Raw genomic sequence first — 10,869 nt, 5'->3', positions numbered from 1 at the left:
ACTACTTCTCCGGGGTTAGGCCAGGCACTTACCAACACATGAGGTCGGTTGTGCTGATGCTACACTCTGTGCATTTTTGGTGCACAGATCAGGGAGTAGCTTACGGACCGCAGCAGTAGGACTTCTGGGAGCTATCTTCAGTCCAGGGACTCTCGAGGTAGCCTAGATGGCATTCGCAGGCCGAAGTCCCTTTCCATGTTTTTTGTTTGTTTATCTTGTATCAGACAAACATGATGTATTTTCCCTTCAAACATTGATTGTAGTATTTTGTAGTAGTCCGTGAGCTAGTGACACCAGACTCTGGGTAGCATTTTGGTTCAAACTTCCGCACTTTTAGTTTTCAGTTGCTTTAGATTTAAAGTCTTTCGCTTAGATTTTGTCTCGTTTATTATATTGTTTGAAAGAAAGCAGGAAAGGTGTTTTAAATATTTGGCTTGCCTAGCTCCGATAGTAGGCACCATCACAACACCCGATGGTGGGAAATCCGGGTCCTGACAAGTTGGTATCAGAGCACTAGGTTACTTAGGTCTCACAACTCACGGACAAGCTCAGTAGAGTCTGAGGGATCGGTACGGAGACATCTGTATTTATCCCGTAGAGGCTACTGAGTTAGGAAAACTTCACCTTGTTCATTCTTGTCGTGCGATTCTGTTTCTCAAGTACTGATTGTCTTTCCACTATGTTCTTTCGCAGATGGCAAGGACACGTGCTTCCTCTTCTACCGCGCAACAGCCTGAACCCCCAGCAGCAGCCCCTATTAAGGGCAAAGGGCGAGGCCGAGGTCGTGCCAGAGGCCGAGGCCGGGGCAGAGCTCAGCCCTGAGCAGCATTTCCAGCGACGGAGCCTCAGGTAGATTTTGAGGATGAGGTTCCGGCCCCAGCTGTTCCAGTGGGCCCAGCTCAGGTCCCAGAGGGTTTCATAGCCACTCTAGTGCTTCAGGACGCTTTGGTCCGACTGGTAGGCTTTATGGAGGGCATTTCTAGAGTGGGTTTGCTTCCCGTAGCTCCAACCATATCTCAGGCTGGGGGAGGAGTTCAGACTCCCGATACTCGTACTCCAGAGCCGGTAGCTCCTCAGGCTCAGGTTCCAGCAGTTCAACCAGCCATGGTAGTTCAGCCAGCTATGGCAGCCCAGCCAGGTATTGCGGCTCAGTCCAGCGATGGTGCGGCTATGTCCGCGGATGCTTTGTGGAGGCTTGATCATTTCACCAAGCTCTTCACAACCACATATAGTGGCACCCCCTCAGAGGATGCTCAGGATTTCATATTCAGTTGTCATGAGGTTCTACGGACTCTGGGCATTGTAGAGACCAATGAGGTCGACTTCGCCACTTTTCGCCTGGCAGGATCCGCCAAGACTTGGTGGAGGGATTTCTGTTTAGCCAGGCCAGCAGGGTCACCATCATTGACCTGGGATCAGTTTTCAGAGTTATTTCTGGGGAAGTTTCTTCCAGTTACTCAGCAAGATGCTCTTCGTAGGCAGTTTAAGCGTCTCCATCAGGGTCCTATGACGGTCACCTAGTATGAGACCCGGTTCATTGATCTTGCTCGTCATGCCATTGGGATACTCCCCACTGATAGAGAGAGGGTGCAGAGGTTTATTGATGGGTTGGCCCAGCCGATCCGTGTTCAGATGGCCATGAGTGCCGGTAGTGAGATTTCATTTCAGGAGGCGGTAGATGGTGCCCGCCGGATAGAGATGGTGCCCGCCGGATAGAGATGGCACTTGCTCAGGGAGGTGGTCATGGGTCTGATAAGAGGCCCCGTCATTCTGGTAGATTCAGTGGTACCTCGTCTGGAGGTAGGGATTCTTATGGTAGAGGCCATCCTTCGAGGCCCTTTCAGTCAGCTCTCTAGGCTTCTCATGGTACACCAAGTGGTCGTGGTTCTCAGTCGTAGTATTCTGACCAGTAGCTCTTCAGTTCACCATCAGCACTTATCAGTGCACCACCACTTCGTTTTTCTCAGCAGCCAAGGGCTTGTTATACTTGCAGCGATGTGAGTCACATTGCTAGATATTGCCCTCGAGCTTCCAGCAGCTCGCAGTAGCAGGGTTCTCGCCCGATGATCCAGGCACCAGTTGCCCCACAGCCTGCCCAGCCAGCTAGAGGCTGGGGTAGAGGACATAGAGGTGGAGGTAGAGGTCTTAGAGGTGGAGCTCAGACCGCTAGAGGTAGGGGTCAGCCAGCAGCAGATCGTCCCAGGGATATGATTCAAGGAGGTGGGGCCCAGCCCCGTTGTTATGCCTTGCCAGCCAGGCCAGAGGCTGAGTCATCAGATGTTGTGATTACAGGTACTATTCTGGTCTGTGATAGGGATGATTCTGTGCTATTTGATCCCGGATCTATGTATTCATATGTGTCATCCTATTTTGCACCCTATTTGGTTATGCCTAGTGAGGCCTTGAGTATTCCTGTATATGTGTCTACGCCAGTGGGGAATTCTATAGTGGTGGACCGGGTTCATCATTCATGTGTTGTGGTATTCAGGGGTCTTGAGACCGGTGTTGACTTGTTGCTCTTGGATATGGTGGATTTCGACGTCATATTAGGGATGGATTGGTTGTCCCCGTATCATGCGATCTTGGATTGTCATGCCAAGATCGTGACCTTAGCCTTACCAGGTTTACCCCGCTTAGAGTGGAGAAGGACTTCTGGTTATTGTACCCGCAGTGTTATCTCGTATGTGAAAGCTCGGCGTATGGTCGAGAATGGATGTTTGGCCTACTTGGCGTATGTTCGCGATTCTAATGCGGAGGCCTCTTCTATTGATTCTGTGCCCGTTGTTCGGGAGTTTCCTGAGGTTTTCCCTTCAGACCTGCCGGGTATGCCGCCCGACAGGGATATCGACTTTTGTATTGATTTGGCTCCGGGCACTCAACCCATTTCTATCCCGCCATATCGTATGGCCCCGCCGGAGTTGAAAGAGTTAAAGGAACAGCTGCAGGATTTGCTTGAGAAAGGTTTCATTAGACCCAGTGTTTCGCCTTGGGGTGCGTCGGTGTTGTTTGTTAAGAAAAAGGATGGTTCGATGAGAATGTGCATTGATTACCAGCAATTGAACAAGGTTACAATTAAGAATAAGTACCCACTGCCGAGGATCGACGATTTATTCGACCAGCTTCAGGGTGTGAGGGTGTTTTCAAAGATAGATTTGAGATCTGGCTACCACCAGCTGAGGATTAGGGCATCTGATGTCCCTAAGATAGCATTTCGCACTCGGTATGGGCACTATGAGTTTTTGGTCATGTCATTTGGATTGACTAATACCCCAGCAACGTTCATGGAGTTGATGAACCGAGTGTTCAGACCTTATCTGGATTTGTTCGTGATAGTCTTCATTGACGATATTCTTATATACTCCCGTAGTCAGGAGGAGCATGAGCAACACCTCAGAGTGGTCCTTCAGACCCTAAAGGATAGTCAGTTGTATGCTAAGTTCTCAAAGTGCGAGTTTTGGTTGAGTTCGGTCGCATTCCTGGGTCATGTCGTATCAGTAGCAGGTATTCAGGTAGACCCGAAGAAGATAGAGGCAGTCAAGAACTGGCCTCGACCAGCTTCACCTACGGATATTCAGAGTTTCCTGGGGTTAGCAGGTTACTACTGTCGGTTCGTGGAGGGGGTTTCATCCATTGCAGCCCCTATGACCAGATTGACCCAGAAGGGTGTCCAGTTCAGGTGGTCAGACGGGTGTGAGGCGAGCTTTCAGAAGCTCAAGACGGCTTTGACTACGGCACCAGTATTGGTTTTGCCCACAGGTTCAGGGCCATATACGGTCTATTGTGATGCATCTCGTATTGGGCTTGGTGCAGTGTTGATGCAGGAAGGCAAAGTCATTGCTTATGCTTCGAGGCAGTTGAAGATCCACGAGAAGAATTATCCGGTTCATGATCTCGAGTTGGCAGCCATTGTTCATGCCCTGAAGATCTGGAGGCATTACTTATATGGCGTGACGTGTGAGGTTTACACTGATCACAAGAGTCTTCAGTATCTGTTCAAGCAGAAAGAGTTGAATTTGAGGCAGAGGAGGTGGTTAGAGTTGCTAAAGGATTATGATGTTACTATCTTATACCACCCGGGGAAGGCCAATGTGGTGGCCGATGCATTGAGCAGGAAGTCCGCCAGCATGGGTAGTCTTGCTTATATTCCAGTCAGCCAGAGATCGCTTGCTTTGGATGTTCAGGCCTTGGCCAATCGTCTTGTGAGGTTGGATATTTCTGAGCCTAGCAGAGTGTTAGCTTGCACGGTTGCTCGTTCCTCACTATTAGAGCGTATCCGCGAGCGGCAGTTTGAGGATCCCCATTTGTGTGTCTTGAGAGACACGGTGCAGCGTGGAGGTGCCAAGAAAGTAACCTTAGATGATGATGGTGTATTGAGATTGCAGGGGCGAGTTTGTGTGCCCAATGTTGATGGGATTCGAGAGTTGATCTTAGCGGAGGCCCACAGTTCTCGGTATTCTATTCACCCGGGCGCCGCGAAGATGTACCAGGATCTGAGGCAGCACTATTGGTGGCGTAAGATAAAGAAAGACATCATTGCGCATGTGGCTCGGTGTTTGAATTGTCAGCAGGTTAAGTACGAGCATCAAAGACCCGGTGGTCTATTTCAGAGGATTGCACTTCCCGAGTGGAAGTGGGAGAGGATTATGATGGATTTCGTTACTGGACTCCCGATGACTCGGAAAAAGTTTGATGCAGTTTGGGTCATTGTTGATAGGCTGACCAAGTCAGCGCATTTTGTTCCTGTTGCATCCACCTATTCGTCCGAAAGGTTAGCCGAGATTTATATCAGGGAGATTGTTCGCCTTCATGGGGTGCCGCTATCTATCATTTCAGATCGGGGTACGCAGTTTACCGCACATTTCTGGAGAGCGATTCAGCGAGCGTTGGGCACCCAGGTTGAGTTGAGTACAACATTTCATCCCCAGATGGACGGTTAGTCCGAGAGGACTATTCAGATTCTTGAGGACATGCTCCGAGCCTGTGTCATTGATTTTGGAGGCTCGTGGGACCAGTTTTTGCCTTTAGCAGAGTTCGCCTACAACAACAGCTACCAGTCCAGCATTCAGATGGCTCCGTATGAGGCGTTGTATGGTAGGCGATGTCGGTCTCCAGTTGGATGGTTTGAGCCGGGAGAGGCTCGATTATTGGGTACGGATCTGGTTCAGGAGACCTTGGACAAGGTCAGGATTATTCAGGATAGACTTCGTACAGCTCAGTCCAGACAGAAGAGTTATGCAGACCGCAAGGTCAGAAATGTTGCTTTCATGGTCGGTGAGCGGGTATTGCTCCGTGTATCGCCTATGAAGGGCATGATGAGATTTGGGAAGAAGGGCAAGCTCATCCCTAGGTTCATCGGTCCATTTGAGATTCTTGATCGTGTGGGAGAGGTGGCTTATAGACTTGCCTTGCCACCTAGCTTGTCAGCTGTGCATCCCGTGTTTCATGTATCTATACTCCGGAAGTATCGCGGAGATCCATCGCACGTGTTGGATTTCAGCACTGTCCAATTGGACAAGGATCTGTCATATGAGGAGGAGCCGGTGGCTATTCTAGACCGGCAGGTTCGACAGTTGAGGTCGAAGAGTTTTCCTTTGGTGCATGTTCAGTGGAGAGGTCAGCCTCCTGAGGCATCGACCTGGGAGTCCGAGTCCGATATGCGGAGCCGTTATCCTCATTTATTTCCCGACTCAAGTACTTCTTTCTTTTGTTCGTTTGAGGACCAACAGTTGTTTTAGAGGTGGAGAATGTGACGACCCGAAGGGTCATCACCGTAGTTCTTCCTTGTTCCGCGCTTTTGAGGCCTTGAAAACCTCGCTTTTAGTTGCCTCGATTGGCGTGCGCAGTTCGGGCGCGTAGCCGGAAAGTTTTTATGTTAGAATATGTGAATTATGTGAAACATTTGATGAATTTTGGTATTAATATGCATAATGTTGACTTCGGTCAACATTTTGGGTAAACGGACCCGGACCTGTGATTCGACGGTCCCGGAGGGTCCGTAGAAAAATATGGGACTTGGGCGTGTGCCCGGAATCAAATTCTGAGGTCCCAAGCCCGAGAAATGAATTTTTGAAAGAAATTGTTTTTCTGAAATTTGATATGAAAATTTGAAATGAAAAAGGGGTTAGAAAATATAGGTATCGGGCTCGTATTTTGGTTCCGACGCCCGGTACAAGTCTTAAATATGTGTTAAGCACTATCTGTAAAGTTTGGCTAAAAACGGACGTCATATGACGTGTTTCGGACTTAAAATGGAGAATTTGAGTTATGAAAGTTGAAGAAAGAAAATCATGTGTTTGAGGCTTGATCCTATGTATATGATGTTATTTTGGCGATTTGATCGCACGAGTAAGTCCGTAAGATGTTTTTAAGGTTGTGTGCATGTTTGGTTTGGAGCCCCGAGGGCTCGGGTGAGTTTTGAATGGGGCCCGGGAGGTCTTGGACTTAAGAAGATGCAGGTTCAGGTGTTGCAGACACCAGCGCGACCGTGGTCATTTCCGCGCGGTCCGCGCTGGAGCCGCGCGACCGCGATGCATTTTTGTGCGGTCCGTGTGGCTGAGTCTGAGGGCTAGGGTTTCAGGTTAACCAGCGCGGCCGCGCACTAAAACAGTGCGGTCCGCGCTGGAAGGGTTCAGAGAAGCCCCAATTTTTCTCCCACCCGGCGCGGCCGCAACACATTTTTGTGCGGTCCGCGCCAAGTCCTCAGAAAAGTATACAAGTTCGGAAAATCTCAGTCATTTTTCACTTTTCAAAAACCCAAAACCTAAGAGGTGATTTTCCCAATAACTTTTCTTCCCCAAAACGATTGGTAAGTGATTTCTAACTTAATTTCTTTATTCCTCAACATCTTTTAACATAATTTCAACTTCAAATCAAAGATTTTCTTGGGGAAAATTGGGTGTTTTGGGTAGAACCTAGGTTTTCTACAAATTGAGAAGTTGGACCTCAATGTGGGGTCTGATTTAAAAACAAATCATATATTTGGATTCATGGGGGAATGAGTAACTGGGTTTTGGTCCGAACCTCAACATGTGGGTCCGGGGGTATTTTTGACCTTTTTGGGAACCACTTATATATGATATTATGGGATCGTGTGGCACGCCGTCCACTTATATATGATATTATGGGATCGTGTGGCACGCCGTCCACTTATATATGATATTATGGGATCGTGTGGCACGCCGTCCACTTATATATGATATTATGGGATCGTGTGGCACGCCGTCCACTTATATATGATATTATGGGATCGTGTGGCACGCCGTCCACTTATATATGATATTATGGGATCGTGTGGCACGCCGTCCACTTATATATGATATTATGGGATCGTGTGGCACGCCGTCCACTTATATATGATATTATGGGATCGTGTGGCACGCCGTCCACTTATATATGATATTATGGGATCGTGTGGCACGCCGTCCACTTATATATGATATTATGGGATCGTGTGGCACGCCGTCCACTTATATATGATATTATGGGATCGTGTGGCACGCCGTCCACTTATATATGATATTATGGGATCGTGTGGCACGCCGTCCACTTATATATGATATTATGGGATCGTGTGGCACGCCGTCCACTTATATATGATATTATGGGATCGTGTGGCACGCCGTCCACTTATATATGATATTATGGGATCGTGTGGCACGCCGTCCACTTATATATGATATTATGGGATCGTGTGGCACGCCGTCCACTTATATATGATATTATGGGATCGTGTGGCACGCCGTCCACTTATATATGATATTATGGGATCGTGTGGCACGCCGTCCACTATATATATCATGGAAACCAGAGTTTCTTCTGTTTATTTCCGATATTTCATTTTTATCTGTTACTCCCCGATAGCATGTCCCCTCCCAGTTTTACTTTGTATTATCTTGTTATTGTTTTCTTGCACTTGTTGTATATATATCTGTACAGGTTAATTGTGGTAGGTACTGTCTAGCCTCGTCACTACTTCGCCGGGGTTAGGCCAGGCACTTACCAGCACATGGGGTCGGTTGTGCTGATGCTACACTCTGTGCATTTTTGGTGCACAGATCAGGGAGCAGCTTACGGACCGCAGCAGTAGGACTTCTGGGAGCTATCTTCAGTCCAGGGACTCTCGAGGTAGCCTAGCTGGCGTTCGCAGGCCGAAGTCCCTTTCCATGTTTTTTGTTTGTTTATCTTGTATCAGACAAACATGATGTATTTTCCCTTCAGACATTGATTGTAGTATTCTGTAGTAGTCCGTGAGCTAGTGACACCAGACTCTGGGTAGCATTTTGGTTCAAACTTCCGCACTTTTGGTTTTCAGTTGCTTTAGATTTAAAGTCTTCCGCTTAGATTTTGTCTCGTTTATTATATTGTTTGAAAGAAAACAGGAAAGGTGTTTTAAATATTTGGCTTGCCTAGCTCCGATAGTAGGCGCCATCACGACACCCGATGGTGGGCCGGGTCGTGACATAGACAGTGCTATCTTAGCTAGCATGAAGAAGTATATCGATCATTGATTGCCAAGTTAATTGATCAAAGCAAAATACTTTCCAGTTTCTACTCAATAGAAGATGATACTAACAACTGTTACGAGGAAGAATATTTGATAATTTAGCATCAAATAAATTCCACCACACAGGTACAATGTCTAATTTATTGTTTCTCATGTATGTTAATATCGTGTATGTATATAATGGACAAAGTTAAAGTTGATCTTCCATTTTATATAAGTTACTTTTGAAGAAAATTATGCTCTTCATGCGAGTTTTAAGAAACTTATATCTATTAATGGTTTATGTAATGATACAAGAATGGTATGTAGAGGTTGTGACAACGTCATACATATAGAAATCTTGATGGGTCAATGTGTTTTCACGCACGTATTTATCCCTACAATTCAACTTTTACTCTTACAAAAATGAAGAATATCTTTTTAAATTTGTTCGAAAATAATTTTTTAATCTTAAATACAATAACAGAATACACAACTTTTCTACAAAGTATATGCGAGCATCACTAGCAAAAATGGATATGATGTCTAATAGTATTTAGTATAGAATTTATCTCAAATTTATTTTTCCTTATGTAAAAAATCAAAAAAAAAAAATCCTTATTGTAACCCTTAATCTTTTTTATATAACCCGTTGGTTACTAACAACTATTCCCTCCATTTCAATTTATTTGACACAATTTTCTTTTTACTTTATCTAAAAAGATAATAGTACATTTATATATTTAAAGTAATTTAATTTTAAAATTTCCTTTTACCAATAGTGCGCTTAATGAGAAGTTTCTATAGCCTTACAAATTAAAAGTGTCACAAAAGCTCATACTCTTTAAACTTTTAAGACCATAAATTTTAAAAGTCTTACTTTTTCTTAAACTTCACGCCGAGTTAAACTATACATTTCAAAACTAAGGGGCCGTTTGGTAGGACGTATTTCGGAAAATGATATATGCATTAGCTTTGGTATTATTAATCCCTTGTTTGGTAGTGTTTTTCAACTTATGTATAACTAATATTTGTATTAGTTATACATCCTATTCAGTACCATAATTTTTAATACATGAAGTCGTTTGGTAGAGTGTATAAGAATAATGCTGAATAGAGTCTACTAATAATGCTGGTATTAATTATGGTTGCATTAGTTATGCTGACATTAGTTATGCTCAAATATTTCTTATCCATTGTTTGGTTTGATGTATTAAAGCATTGCATAATTTCTAAAAGAATCATTTGTTTACAAAAATACCCTCGTAACCAGTCCATCACTTTATCCCTTTAAAAGATAAATGTGTTGAGGAATGTTTTTATCTGGAATAGGTTTAAAAAAATATTTGATTTGTCTACCTATATTGTATTATAGAACTTAATATTTATTTATAAAAATAAAATATGCTAAGTATTTATTTATTTAATAAGGATGTAATTTTATTTCTCACTTTCTTGGATTATTTCAAACTTGCATTAATATAATAGCATATTTTAATCAAGCATAAATTTTGAAAGACAATTTTATCTTTAAGCTAATGCATGCATTAAAACATTTATAAGCTAATGCATGCATTAAAACCCATAGCATTGTTAATACCATGGTTTCTTATGCATTAGTTATGCATAGGATAATACCAAATAGGATATATAACTGATGCTTGCATAACTAATGCATATGTTCAAAAAGTGTACCAAACAAAGTATTACTCATACACAAAGCTAATGCATACATTATTTTACCTAATGCATCATACCAAATGACCCCGAATAAGCATGTATAAAGATAAAAATATCATTTTAATACACCAAATCGAACAGTCGATAAGAAATAACTACAACATAAGTAATTTCAACATTACTAATATAACCCATTCAGTACTATTCTTACACACCCTACCAAACGACTTTGGTGGAATCATTTAGTTCGCAGACAAGGTTATTTTGGGATTGTAATTCTGGAATTATAATCCTAAATTAATAATCCCTTAAATTATATAAGGCTATTGTTTTGTTTGGCTCGTTGGATTAAAATTAGGATATACCATACAATCCAAAGCATGTCTTTAGTTTGAAAGTGAATAAGCTTGGATAACATTTTGTTTCCTATTTTAACCTTGGTCAAAAAATAAAGAGGTTGCAGTGCAAAAAGAAGAAGGATAAGGTGGTCATTTCAATAACTTTTCAGGATAACTAATCTCGGTATTAATTGTTCCACCTAAAAGATGGAATAATTAAATCTCAGTTTATGATATAATTTTATATTGCACTTGATTAATAAAACAAACCAAACATAATACGGAGTATAAATTTAATCCTAAATTTTATACCACCTATCTCATGAATCAAATGACCCCAAAGTATAAGCCTTTCTTTTTTACTCGTCC

This window comes from Nicotiana sylvestris, chromosome 12 (assembly GCF_000393655.2).
Source record: "Nicotiana sylvestris chromosome 12, ASM39365v2, whole genome shotgun sequence".
Classification (NCBI taxonomy): Eukaryota; Viridiplantae; Streptophyta; class Magnoliopsida; order Solanales; family Solanaceae; genus Nicotiana; species Nicotiana sylvestris.
This window is presented reverse-complemented; position numbering follows the sequence as displayed.